This window comes from Biomphalaria glabrata, chromosome 3, assembly GCF_947242115.1.
Source record: "Biomphalaria glabrata chromosome 3, xgBioGlab47.1, whole genome shotgun sequence".
In the NCBI taxonomy this organism is placed as follows: domain Eukaryota; kingdom Metazoa; phylum Mollusca; class Gastropoda; family Planorbidae; genus Biomphalaria; species Biomphalaria glabrata.
In genome coordinates this window covers 12,420,472-12,435,521 of record NC_074713.1, presented here as the reverse complement: position 1 = coordinate 12,435,521, position 15,050 = coordinate 12,420,472, and the positions used below count along the sequence as shown (strand labels likewise).

Genomic DNA, 15,050 nt, shown 5'->3' with positions numbered 1-15,050 from the left:
TCGTGTAAATAAACATCTATGTCTCGTTGAGTTGCCTCACTTAAGTTATTAAAATTGGTTGTCAGAAGTGGGATTATAGGCAACTCAACGAGAGGAGGTAGGATTTACAATGGCAGCTTTGAAACGATTAGACCAACTCTCAGTTAGAGAGCTTAGGAAGGAACTTCGTAACCGATATGAGATAATTGGTGGTACCAAGGAGGTGCTTACAGCTCGTCTCCGACAAGCCTTGATAGATGAAGACGAAGATCCAGATACCTACTTATTTGAAATTGAACCGGAGATTTATGAGCTTATTGGCAAGATAAATGAAGCAATGTGTGAACAAATTAACAGCATGGGGAACAAGATAGATAAAATGGTGTCTCAGCTGAAAGAAGGAGTAGACTCGTTGGTAAAGGAGCAGTTGCCTGTAGACTCGTTGGTCAAGAAGTTGCGTGGTCAAGACTGTGGTTGCACAAACAGTGGTGACGGAGACGCTGGGGATTTGAGCGCCGTCTGTGTCTGTGTTGTGGGCAAGTCTTGTGGTTGTGACTTTCAAGACGAGAAACGTGACAACGATTGCTGTGATGATTTCAACGAGATGTACCGAATCGAACGGAAAGAGACAAATGAAGAAACTGAAGACTGTTACGTGCCTGAAGCGTTTGTTCCTGTTGTACCTGTTACCGGTACCTTAACTGAAGTCTGTTACGTGCCTGAAGCGGATGTTCCTGTTGTACCTGTTACCAGTACCTTAACTGAAGTCTGTTACGTGCCTGAAGCGGATGTTCCTGTTGTACCTGTTACCAGTACCTTAACTGAAGTCTGTTATGTGCCTGAAGCGGATGTTCCTGTTGTATCTGTTACCAGTACCTCAATGAGCCTGACGGAGCAAGACAACGTTGGGTCTGCGTTCAAGTCTGTTGCTATGGACCTTAAAGACCTCTGCCTATCTGTCGGTGCTCACGAGGGAAATTCGAAGCTTGACAACTGCATCCAGAAGTTTAGCATGAATTGTACGTGCGGCGCTTCACACATAGAATTTAGATGCCAAGAAAACCACCAACAGCGCATATGTACTTCTACCATCATCATCGACATTGGCATAGATGAATGTCAATCAAATCACTCTAAATCTGAGCTGTCAAGAGAAAGACATTTTCCACTTGAACCTGAAGAGACCTATCTTCTGGACGTAAGACTGTTGTCTGAGGATGACTTCGGTGCATTGGACTTTGCTTGCAACGTGGCTGCAAGCGAACCTGAAGCTCCCTTGAGAGGCGTCTGTCGGGAAGGTCTGCTGAGACAGCGTGTCCGATCAACGGCTGTGCTGAAGAAAACAGTGCTCGACCCTATCTCTTTGTGTGGCAAACGGCCACGTCATTATCGCAACAACAGCCTGGTCAACTGGAGAAAGAGAAAGCGGCACTGGAAGAAAACAATGCGGATGGCCTCGTTTTGAACACGCTCCCTGCCGCCTGTGGCTCCCACTGATCGACCTCCACCTGAACTGTCAAACCTCAGCTGCAGTGTTTCTTTTCGGGACGAAAAGTGCTAAGACGGGGGCAATGTTATGACTTTGCCATGCGCACCGCCATCCAAGATAGTGCAGAAAGAAGGTGCGCACTATCAGTGACCAGACAAGTCGGATGTTGACATAAGAGACTAACGATTTCCGCCCAAGTCTAGAGCCAATATGGAGATGTTGTACTAAAGGCAGACGTTACTAAGTGTTTGTGATGTCCTCGTGTAAATAAACATCTATGTCTCGTTGAGTTGCCTCACTTAAGTTATTACAATATTCACAAACAAATCCAATGCTAACAATTACAGTAAACCAACGCGTTCTGTGTTTTATAAACATCTTGGGCGTCGTAATAGCAATTAAATTCAATTCCTGTAAACAGCCATGCTTTTTCTTCATTTTTTCTCTGTGTGAAATTTGCCACTTTTGGCTCATTCGTCGTAGGTTGGCCACCACTGGCCTATGGCCGCCAATTTTCCAAGTCTGGCCCTTCAGTAACTAATAATAAATATACCGCTGTACTATTTGTTTTGCTTGTATTTATCAATACAAATGCAAATATTCAAGGCCTATATGTAGTTAAGTTTAAGTCATTGACCAGAAACCAAAGCTATGGTTAATTTCAACATTGTACAAAAACTGGTAGATTTGTTAAAAACTTGAGATTTCATTTCGCACGGACGTATTGCAGGCGATGTTTGCGACGATAAACTGAGGTTTAGGCTAACTTAAGTTTATCGATATTTAGTTCTGGTTGAAAAGCCAAAGCACCGTGTAGGTAATTTAGTCTATGTAGTCAGTAATTTATTAAACATTTATTTAAAAACAATGTATATATAGCACACATGTCTAAAAACGCGTCATACTAGCAGTGTGCACCGGCTACGTCCGTTGATTTGTTCCCAGGCTTTATATATTTTTTTCTTATTTTAATAGACGGGCCACCACGATCTACCTAATATACATTTTACCCTGTGAATTAGTGTATCTGTTACAATGAAATTTCACGGCCTCCTTTCTCTTTGCTTCTCTCTCTCTCTCTCTAACTTTTAGCTCTCTGGAACCCCTATTTTGTTTTTTTTTTTTTGTTTTTTAACCTGCGCATCGTACTTTCTCAAACATTGACTTTTGACCTGATTTGAAAAGACCCACTTCATAATGCGCGCCTGAAACATACACGCACTTATAATATTTTGGCCCGTAAATTTTAGCATCATATTTATAGACTGCGGCCTTTTGGGGAGATTCCGAAAATAAAATACAAAGGTTTGATAGAAATCTTGCGGATTTTCGCGAATAGTAGTCGACAGTTTGCGAATCTGTGAAGCCAGTTCTTTGTGAGCGTCTATCATAAGGTAAAAGGACACTGTGTACGAAATTTAATACGGATCTGTAAGACAGTTTAAGAGATTTCTTGATCAATCAGTGAGCCAGTCAGTGAGGGTCAGTCAGTGGTATTGTGCGCTAATAATAATCGACTCATTTTCAACAAAAATTTAAAAACTAAAGTTGAAGAAGTAACTTCGGACGAGCAGACGTAAAGATCTTCTTGGTCCATGTTTCTGCGCTAATTTCTTTGAACTGCAGACCGGAGTATACAAACCTTAATCAGCGCTATTAGTTTGTTCATTAAGTTGCAACACAGAGACCAGTCTCTTTGGAAACCATTTACCTGGCTTTTGTGATCTAGATCTACTTTAAACGATCGCTTATATTGAGTTTATTAAGTGCGTGGTTACTAAAATAGCCACGCACTGCTCGGTTAACTTCTGTAGTTCCAATGTAATCAAGTAATCTAGTGCTACCCTCTTTCACCATTGATTTAGTGTGTGTGTGTGTGTGTGTATGTATGCTTGTGTGTATTTCTTGTTCCTATAAGCATCGTCGAAGAAGCATAAACTGACATTAAGAACAAGGGAAGCAAGTGTTTACAGTACCAGCGTTCACTGTTTGTTGTCTGCCCTTTGAAACGATAACTTAATAGGTGTACTGCCAGGACCGTAATGCAGTGTTTCTCAACTTTTACCTGCGACACGCCTTCATGGGAAATTTTTCTTTTTTCGCTCGTACCCTCTTATCCACTTAAGGGGTCTGGGGGGAGCGCTGTAAGCTCTTCGGCGGGAAGCGGATGAATTTTAATTATATGATACAGGAAACTTAATAAATGAGACATAATTATAGTACATTTCCAGTGTTTTCTTTACATAATTATTATTTCACTGAAAGTCCAAATTTAATTTAATGAAAGTTCGATTTTTTTATATAGTGTTTCGTATATAATATTAGAAGTCACTAAAAAAATTATTTCCGGAGTTGTGGATTTGAAGTTGCCCCCGCGCCAGCAAGAGGGTCTAGAAAGCGTCAATAGTTTTCCTTCATTCTGAGCCACAGAAATTCATTCTCTTGAAGTCTACACCGAACTTCTCATCAGAAGTTCCAAATATAACAAAAAAAGCCTGCAACCTTTTTTGTCGAGAGCATTGTGGGAAAATAAAAATAGTTAAAAAAAAAACACAGATTAGAAAGAGTTAATGCAGGAGGAGTTAAGACATGTTGAAACGTTTTCTTGTATTTGAAGCTACAGAGATGCATCCTCTTGTCGTCTACAGCACACTATTCAAACTCAGTATAAAAGTAGCCATCATCATAGAACGCACATCAAAGAAAAAAAAAGCTGAGAATCAAAGTGGACAACTTTGCAACAGACCCAAACTTCCCATGCCTTGTGCTGACGGCTTTTTAAACAGAAGATAGGACTCCACAGGCTCACAACCATCTTCAAGTTCATGGGACCTGAGAATGTGCATATCTTCAAGTTCATGGGACCTGAGAATGTGCATATCTTCAACGCGAGCTACATACAAGGAGATCACGATCAAATCAACAAGGTCAAGGACGCTCCACTGAACTTGACTGCTGCCAACTAAGTAGAAAAGAACTGAGCTCTAAGTTTAACTCTCTTACTGCGTGGCAGTTCATTTACGTATCAAATCTCCTATATTTCGTTAGTTGCTAATTTGTTTTTAAATGATAGAGTGAAATTATAATGGTTCCTCCCTATTGAAATAATTGAAGCTTAGTAAATTTGATTCTGAAGTGTTAATACTTCTTATATGATACAGACGTTACTTCGAAAAAGAAGATGATTACGTCCTATGCGTCATGCATATTAACCAATGACCTAAATTCTGCCAAGTCACGGATTTTCCTGGCTAGCTCAGGCAGCCCATTCCATGCTCTAATAGCGCTAGGGAAGAAGGAGTATTTGTACAAATTTGTCCTAGCATATGGAACGAGGAAAGTACCTTTATCTTTGTGTCTTTCTGAGTATTTTATTAAATTTTGTTTTTGTATTTGAAGATTATGGTTCAGTGTTTTATGTATAATTGCTACTTTACTTTTAAGTCTTCTATCCTGAAGGCTTTCTAAATTTAGTGATTTTACTAAATGTGTTACTCTAGTCAAATGTGAATATTCACAAACATTTTCATATATAAGTGATCAACAATTCTCTTATCTTCTACACAAAAGAGCTCTGGCTATTTACAGTTTTTATGCCATAGATGAGAATCTCCCACTTAAAAAAATCTCGATTATTGTTTGTAAACATTGTAGGCTATGTGTCAATTTGTGAAATGGCCTTATCAAATCATGTTTTAACTATAGAGAATCTTACAAGCAAAGATTTGGACGATATGAAGTCAAATTTAATTTCGAGGCCTTCATATTCCGGCCGAATACAGTTGGCTTAAATTGGTTACCACGGATCCATCGTTCTGTCTTAGGCAGTTGCCTTTGTTCACAAATCCCTAGCGTCGTCACTGCCAGCGTTTTCTTTACTGAACAGCGCATTACACTCACACGCCCACATACAAATACACACAGGCTAGATTCTAAATCTCTCTCTCACATATTGGCCACCCAATGAAATGTCTTGACTTCTTCAGCATCTAGAAACAAGAAAGACAAAAAGTCTGTTTCTTCTCTATTTAATTATCATTCCATCCATCCATCATCGGAAGTTACCGTTAGAACAACAACGTCTACAATTTTTCTTTTGACGAGAGCATTCTGGGAGAATAACAACATACTTTTCTTCAAGTAAAAACAACAACATCCCAAAGAAAGGAAACAATATAAAATGTGGAAGAAGACTAATTGAAATGTCAAGATCAGGTGTAGAGCAAGCAAACAATAAATAAACAACAAGTTGATACTGGTGCTGGTATAGTTTGATTAGATAATGCTTTTAAAATGTCAATTACTTTGATGGCGTCTTTCAGACGTCTTAAAAATACTTGAAAACATCCGGTATCCTAAATGCATCTCGGAGTTATGTTATTACAACCATTGGGAAAAGGTAATAAATAAGTGAAGTAAAATTGAAGTCTTGAAGTGATATATGTCATTGTTGATTGCGTAGTACTTGTATCACTTGTAAGTATGACATATCGGTATGACATTTATGTGAGAAACATTGAAACCAACAGAAAGATTTTAACAGAGTACAAAGTAGCCAAGCATGTGGACCTATGGGCTTTTTGTGGAAAAGGGAGAGAGAGAGAGAGAGCGGGGGGGGGGGCGAGAGATAAATTGAGAGGGAGAGAGGGTGTGTAAAAAAGGGTGTGTGAAAGAAAGCGAGAGGATGAGAATGAGACAAAGGGAGAGGGAGAGAGAGAGGTGAAGAGAGAGAGCGATAAGAAGAGATGGACAGAGAGGGAGAGGAAGGCGAAGTAAAAGAAAGGAAGGAGGGAGAGAGAAAGTGAGAGGAGGTAAAAAGAAAATAAGTGCAGGTTAATGGGACAGAAACATCCTCACAGAAAAACATTCATTCTGTTACTCTGTCAATTGCAAGGTTTTAAAAGGACAACATTAATGCCCAACTCCACTTTGTGGGACAATAGCAACTTTATAGACTATCTTATAGACTACCTTTATAGACTATCTTATAGACTACCTTTATAGACTATCTAATAGTCATAGACTACCTTTATAGACTATCTTATAGTCATAGACTACCTTTATAGACTATCTTATAGACTACCTTTATAGACTATCTTATAGACTACCTTTATAGACTATCTTATAGTCATAGACTACCTTTATAGAATATCTTATAGACTACCTTTATAGACTATCTTATAGTCATAGACTACTTTTATAGACTATCTTATAGACTATCTTATAGACTACCTTTATAGACTATCTTATAGTCATAGACTACCTTTATAGACTATCTTATAGACTACCTTTATAGACTATCTTATAGACTACCTTTATAGACTATCTTATAGTCATAGACTACCTTTATAGACTATCTTATAGACTACCTTTATAGACTATCTTATAGTCATAGACTACTTTTATAGACTATCTTATAGACTATCTTATAGACTACCTTTATAGACTATCTTATAGTCATAGACTACCTCTATAGACTATCTTATAGACTACCTTTATAGACTATCTTATAGACTACCTTTATAGACTATCTTATAGTCATAGACTACCTTTATAGACTATCTTATAGATTACCTTTATAGACTATCTTATAGACTACCTTTATAGACTATCTTACAGTCATAGACTACCTTTATAGACTATCTTATAGTCATAGACTACCTTTATAGACTATCTTATAGACTACCTTTATAGACTATCTTATAGACTACCTTTATAGACTATCTTATAGTCATAGACTACCTTTATAGAATATCTTATAGACTACCTTTATAGACTATCTTATAGTCATAGACTACTTTTATAGACTATCTTATAGACTATCTTATAGACTACCTTTATAGACTATCATATAGTCATAGACTACCTTTATAGACTATCTTATAGACTACCTTTATAGACTATCTTATAGTCATAGACTACTTTTATAGACTATCTTATAGACTACCTTTATAGACTATCTTATAGACTACCTTTATAGGCTATCTTATAGTCATAGACTACCTTTATAGACTATCTTATAGACTACCTTTATAGACTATCTTATAGTCATAGACTACCTTTATAGACTATCTTATAGACTACCTTTATAGACTATCTTATAGTCATAGACTACTTTTATAGACTATCTTATAGACTATCTTATAGACTACCTTTATAGACTATCTTATAGTCATAGACTACCTCTATAGACTATCTTATAGACTACCTTTATAGACTATCTTATAGACTACCTTTATAGACTATCTTATAGTCATAGACTACCTTTATAGACTATCTTATAGACTACCTTTATAGACTATCATATAGACTACCTTTATAGACTATTTTATAGTCATAGACTACCTTTATAGACTATCTTACAGACTACCTTTATAGACTATCTTATAGACTACCTTTATAGACTATCTTATAGACTACCTTTATAGACTATCTTATAGATTAAAAAAAAACAGAAATGGAAAAGTGGTTTGAGTGCTGGGACAAGTCCCAAAAAGCCCGTGGAGTCTGGGAGCGTATGAGGCGCCCTGATCGCACTTCCCCGTGGGGGAGGCTGTCCAGGCCTGAGCAAGCTATTATAGCACAGTGCAGGACAGGCCACTGTCCTGTTGGCTCATATTTCTCGCGGCTATGGCCAAATTTTAATTCACGGTGCCCCCGCTGCGGTGAAGAAGAGGAAACCGTGCCTCATATTCTGTTTGACTGCCCCAGACTTGCTGATCTCCGTCTCGACAGGTCTGGGAAACCAAAAATTCTCGACAACAGGATTTCTGTCCAGGGCTTTGCAAGAGTGGATTTGCGCCTCTCAAGCCCTCACTCAAGTGGAGTTTAATGATGATGATGATAGATTGCGTTAAAGACTACTTTAAAGATTACACGTGGTTAAAAATATAATCTAAAAATTGTCATGTTCCATAACCTATAGGTTCTGGGGAGACCAATTTAAAATCAGCTAACTTGCCGTGTCAACATTTTGTTTAGCTACAGATCAACTTTTAAAAATAGAGAGACTACAGGAGGTGATAACAATTATGGACTATTCTTTTCATGTCAGAATATTGACAGGCTTATCTCGATTGCCGCGAAAATGTGAGCATTTGTATGACGTAAATGTGATGGAATAGTCTGCAGAGAATAAACAAAATGTTAATCTTTGTTAGGCGCATGGGATCTGATGTGGGCTATCTCTTCATGTTAGTGAGAAGCCCAAGCATAGTTTGATAGACAATTTTAACGTTCATATTACACGTTGATTCAACAGAGGAAGACATTATATAAAAATAAGTAACAAGATTCGGTGGTATAATTTGAATTAGTCCCCATTATATTTTGTGTAGAGAATTAGGTTGTCGCTTAAAAGTTTGAAACAAATAAAACATAGCTATGAAACCTTCTTTTTTTCATAAGCACTTCGCTGGCACAGTGGTTAGTGTATTGGCTTGAGGAGGCTCGAGCCCTCGAGTTCCAATTGAAGTCGAACAACTTAAAAAAAAATAAAATGCATTTAAAAAGCGATCACTGTAACATTTAGATAACCCCTTCTTTCCCCCTCATTTTCCTAACTGGTCCAGACAAGTGATACGTTCATAGCGCATTTAGAAAGCTAATATTAATAGCATGAAATGGCGCGTAAAAAAATTGGTTTATTTCTAACATGGAACTATACTAATGGAACACCAGCTTCGAGTTTTTTTACAAAGACAAAGAGAGTCGAAGTGCCGTCGCGCATCTTTTTCGCGCACCATACCATTTTGAAAAATCGATGAGGATGCCAAAGAAGAAATTTACTCCGAGAGCCACTTGGATTGACCTTCATTGAGAGTAAAACTTCCCCACACTATATTTTATTAGATCTGTAAAAACTTTATCCATTTTCTGACTATCTGATAAAATAGATACAATTTCCCTGAATAAGAGATCGTCACAAAAGTTATTTTTTTCGATCACCCTATAAAATGCCACTTATTTTCCAAAAAATAGAATCTAAATTCCGAAAATACAATCTTTCAGTGTTTCTGTGTTTGGTTTATTTACACTAAATCTGGATGAAGACCTGTCTACCGTTCCGCCAAATGCGTATTTGTTACGATATACTAAATTGCACGAAATAAAAATAGGAGGCCTAATACAGTTTTCTTTTGACACTCCAAGCTACGCATTTCTAATCGTTTTTTTTTTTTTATTATCGAAAGGACTAGGCTATAGGCATACACGTCTCGTGGGAAACAAAGAAAAAGTTAATCTTGATAATATTGTAGCCTAAATAAAATGACAAAAAAAAAAAAAAAAAAAAAAAAAAACAACTATAGCCTAATCTAAAATGAAATAGATCTAGAGCTAGATTTTCTTGGACGAATGATATAAAATAAGTATAAATAATAAGTCATATGAATCTGATAGATCTAAAACAAATACTGATAGAGTCATTCATTAATTAATTATTAGAATTACTTGACTACCAACTGGGTATTTTTATTGCCAAAATACAATGTATTTTATGTGCATTTATTAAAAACAACAACCAAAAATTAAGTGTTTGACGCAACTAGATCTAATATTAGTAATATATAGATTCTAGTTCTAGATCCAGAAAGCTACTTCTCTAATTCAGTTTTCTAGTTTAATTCTAGTTAGATCTAGATGTCTAGACCACTAGATCTAAATCTAGCCAGGGTTTTTGTCATGGAATAGATTTATAAAACTTCAGCCACCTACTGATCACGATATGACAGATTCTCTCTACTTCTACTACTAGACTCTAGATCTAGTACTAGTAGATCACTACATTTGACTGTATGATTTGACTAGATCATACTAGATGATTACTAGATCACAGTAAAATTCAATGTGTACTTCCGACTTTAGCTCAACAAACAAGTCTACTCCAAAGTATAGATCTACTAGTAAAGTCACAAAGTGTAAAGCATCATTATATATTCACATAAAAAAAATTATAGGCCTAAAATGAATCGAATAATCAGTCAATAATTTGACTAATCAGTAATCTAAATTGTTTTTTTTTTTAAATGGCAAGTGTTAATATGACTTCTGACTTGTAAACCAGTTGCAGAGATTCTAGTTTTTATATTGATGACATGTTACGATATATCAATGATATTTAGATAAACCTAGTGGAACAGACAGAAGGACCATTTAATATAAGGCAAAGAAGTAAGATGTTTATAATCCATCAAACTATGATCAAACTCACAGAGGACTTGTGTCATTTGTGACGGCATTTCATGCATTTACAGAAGCTACAAACTATTCTACAAAAATGATAGGCTTGTCTTTGATTCCGAAGACTTATGAGGAATGCTATGTTTCCAGTGGCTACTCAGCCCCAGCTGTGACCTACATATTATGCCACACTGAGCACAGGCATAACCATTGTCCACCTGTGGTAGAATCAGTTTTTTTTTCTTTTTGCCGTCTACCCTCTGCAATTAATTTTCATTGGTGTATACCACACCTTTGTAAGTGACCTCCAGCTGTCTCGCTCTGAAGCTGTATGCAACCAGGTGCTCTCTTATTCTATGTCAGTTAAAGCAAGTTGGCGCCTAAGCTTGTCTTTAAAGCATTTCTGTGGTACCTCTTTATGTGCATATGACATGTTAGGCAAATAGGTTTTGCCTATCGGAAGGCCATTTCGGAATATATAGGTGTTTAAAATGAAACTCCAAACATCTGGACTTCCAGTAACCAAGAAAATAAGCTTAGGATTCAAAGAGACGACACTGGCATTTCAGCTAAGACAATCAGTAAAATTAATAGCAACTTTAATTGCAGTCCACCAAACAAGATAAAAAGAAACAAGTGTGGCTTCAATAGCATTGATGATATTTAGTTTACTTTTATCTCATTTACTAGTATTACTATTTCATTGACTAAGGTTTTTTATTGTCAAATATGCATAAGTACATGTACTAGTTCCTGCAATTTGATGAAAAATAATAATTAAATTGTGTGTAGTCTATATACAAATGTTTATAAGAGATCACAGCTTAGCTTAATTTACTTAATTTCAAAACTATGATTTTGTGTTCTGACTCTACTCTAAATAAATTATATTTTATTTTAAGAATGCAAAGCTGGAAATTCTGTTCTGATGAAAAAAAATTATTAAAATAAAGTAGATGTTTATGGTTTCTTTGTATTTATTTTTAAATTATTTATTCATTAAAAATTAATTGTTCATTAACATTTACTTGAAGTAAAGATCAAAAACACAAATTCAATTCATGCAGATCACAGCCCATCACTTAAATGTATTTACTGTCAATTCTACACACTATTCATTTCAAAATGTTGCTTTAAATTGTTATATGACACAATCAAAGTACTGGTACCTCACATTGATGTAGGCCTAAAGCACCTGAAATAATGACAAATTTTCATTCAATAACTTGTACTGTCATTTATTATCAGACGTGTTAAAACTAATGACCTGTATCATCATCATTGGCCTCCTTCAGTCGTAGAAATAGAAAGACTAAGGTTTCATCTCAGAGCACACTTCCTCATGTGGCTGTGGAGCCCTATTTCGGAGAGACACTCCCATCCACAGATAGCACAGGTTAAGGTGGTTTTTGCTTCGGTGGTAGAGGAGCTGGCCATTTTTCGGATTGTACGTTTTTCTTCCTGAGCTGAGACCTATGTACTTTCACTGTCCATAGCTTTCTTGGTCACTGTCTCTCCATCTGTTGCGGTCTAAAGCTATGTCTTCCCAATTGTCAGTATTGATGTTCACTGATTTGAGGTCACGTTTTATTACATCTATGTAATGGAAGTGGGGGCGACCAGTTTTTCTTGTGTCAGTAGTGTGTTAAAACTAATGACCTGTGTATATAATTTATTAAGCAGGAGCATCAACAAATCTTGAACAATAATTGTCTACAGAAAAACTTTATTCTTATCCAAACAATATACATTTACAATGTATTTAAGCAAGTTAATTTATATTTATACAAATCTATATGGCCTAAAGATTATAGCGTATTTTGATGTGTGAATACCAAGTTACATTATTACATGAAAATAGTGTACTCATTTTTAAAATATTCTGGGTAATAAAAATAAAAAACTAATGATACAATAAAATTGAAGCATTAGTCAAAAAAAGAAAAATTTCACTAAAGATCTATGTGAACTCTGCTTGAAAATTAATTAATTAATTAATTTTGAAATTAATTTAAAAAAAAATTATGGTTCTTTAGTCAATGGAATGATAGCAGCAATTATTTAACAATTTCATGATTATCCATTCATTTCAATATACTTATAACTGAAAAATAATTCATAAGGTTTAGATACAACCATTTGAAATAATGATTATAATTTTTTTCTTAATTTGCTTAATTCAAATCTAATATAAACAAGATTTCCTCTGTCAAGAAACTTATGAGGGAACAACATGCATGTTCTTCTCAGTAAGTTTTGCAAAGGGAATTAAGACTATTTAATTGAGGTTGCTTTTTTTTTCCAACATTTTAAACCTGTGCACCAGGTTTTAGTTTTAAGGAGAATGCACCATATTTCATATGTTTACTTTTGTTAGATTCTTATTTTAATTTTAAAAAAGTAAAATTTCCCTTACCACTCATCCACTGCACTCCCTCTTGTTTTAATGGGGCTCAGATTAATAGTTTTCAAGTACAATATTAAACAGATTTAAAGAAATACTAAATCCAAACCTGTTGGCTGAATGACAGGATATACATAAATATGTATACAGCTTACAGTATAATATATATATCTTAAATTAAAATTGGTCCAAGACTTTTATTTTGCAACATGATGGGATTTTCCTTTCTGGTGGTGCTATGCAGGAGTCCAAGAATCTCATCTTTTCTCATAACAGAAAGTTATCTAGTTATAAAAATAAATAAAAGGATTTTTTAAAAAATTAAAAAATATGTGTGACATATGTGTTGACCATGCTAAACGTATATACCTATGTTATTAATTATAGTTATATAATTTTGCCATTCTAAAAATAGTCTGTACCTAAAAGGAGCTACTGCGTTAATGTGTAGACATGGCCCTGACCTTAATAGTTATGAATTATTACTATAGGTGAAAGCAGATGTTCAGTTAATTTGATGCACATTGAACTAATCTAAAAGCAACTATAACATATATTATGATTTACATTTTCATGGAAAACTAGTTTTTCAAAAATACAAGTACTTCAGCTTATAAGAAAAGTACATGGGAAAAATTGCAGTACCTTACCTTTAAGAGGTGCAACCAATCATTGACTTTTCAGGAATGCATGCCTTTTTCTTGCATTTATAACAAAACTGTAATTATACAATTAGGCATATTGGTTAATTTCTTTTGAAAACATTACAATTAAAAAATAATATTATTAAATTGAAAACGTTGTATCAAACATACAAATTATCAGACAATTTTGCCTAATTTCATCTAACAGTTTATTGTAAAGGAATGGCCTGCACAGCAGCCAAGGTATATTAGGCATTCATGAAAGATGAATGTGCTTACGAGTGTTATAAATAAAAAAAAAAAAACTTAGAGAAAAATGTTAAATTCCATCCCAGATATTTGGATGTTGCTTGACCATGAAAATCACACAATTCATAAAACATCTATTAGATAACTAAAATAAAAATTGTATAGTAGTACTTACATTAAATATTGAATGGATGCCCAGAGAGTAGAAATAGTATAAGTATGATCCTTGAGCCATTCTGGTACATCATCAGAACTGGTTGCCATGGTTCTACTTGTTAATAACTGAAACATTACAAACATTTTTTTATTTATAATTTATCACAGACTAGAATAGAAATGTTGCCAGGAAAAATACCAATGGTTAGAATACACCTGATGCTACTTTTGTAGCCTTATTACTGGTTAAAATGCACCTAAACTTCATTAATTAAATCTGATAAGAAACATATATGTATCACACAAGTCCAAGTTAATCAGAGTGTCAGCAAATAATTAACTAGATATGTGAGTTTTATATTAAAGTACTGAATTTCAGGGGATAGATCCAACTTGACACCACATCATTTATTATTTCATGAACTCCTGGGTATGGCATGGAATGGAAACTAATATACATGGGGTGTAGGCAAGGCATGGATTATAAATTGTCTTGTATAGATTAGATTGGGTAAAACTGCCAATCGAAGGTAACTTTTACTGATAGATCTGGATCAATTATAAATTTATGGGACCTAGGCCTGCATAAATTTTATCTTTTATTTATATATTTTATGTACATATATAACTAGTCTAGAATCTATAATTATATCTTAATAATAATTTTTGTAGTTAGATGTCATATAATATCTAACATATTAAGTATAGATCAGTAGATTTAGAATTTTAGCTAGTGGAATATTTTTATATCCTAATCTGAACTGGATCTATATATCTAGAATTTAGATCAGTAGATTTAGTATTTTAGGTAGTAAAAACTTTTATACTCTAAATCTAAACTGGATCTAGATCTAATTATTCTAGAAGCTTAGATTTGACTACACTATGGCTAATGCACTAGCTTAGTAGGCCTACTAGATAGATCAAGAGACTGAGTACTAATAGACTC

The 15,050-nt window shown here is 34.9% G+C and overlaps 1 long non-coding RNA gene across 1 annotated transcript; it reads right to left on the bottom strand.

Annotated features, from left to right (window-relative positions):
* Positions 1 to 12,357: 12,357 nt before the first annotated feature.
* Positions 12,358 to 13,761, bottom strand: LOC129925259 (uncharacterized). The gene is made up of 2 exons (XR_008777084.1): positions 13,703 to 13,761; positions 12,358 to 13,336 (listed from the first exon to the last, which is right to left on the bottom strand). It is a non-coding gene; the product is annotated as an uncharacterized LOC129925259 (long non-coding RNA).
* Between the last annotated feature and the right edge of the window lie 1,289 nt (positions 13,762 to 15,050).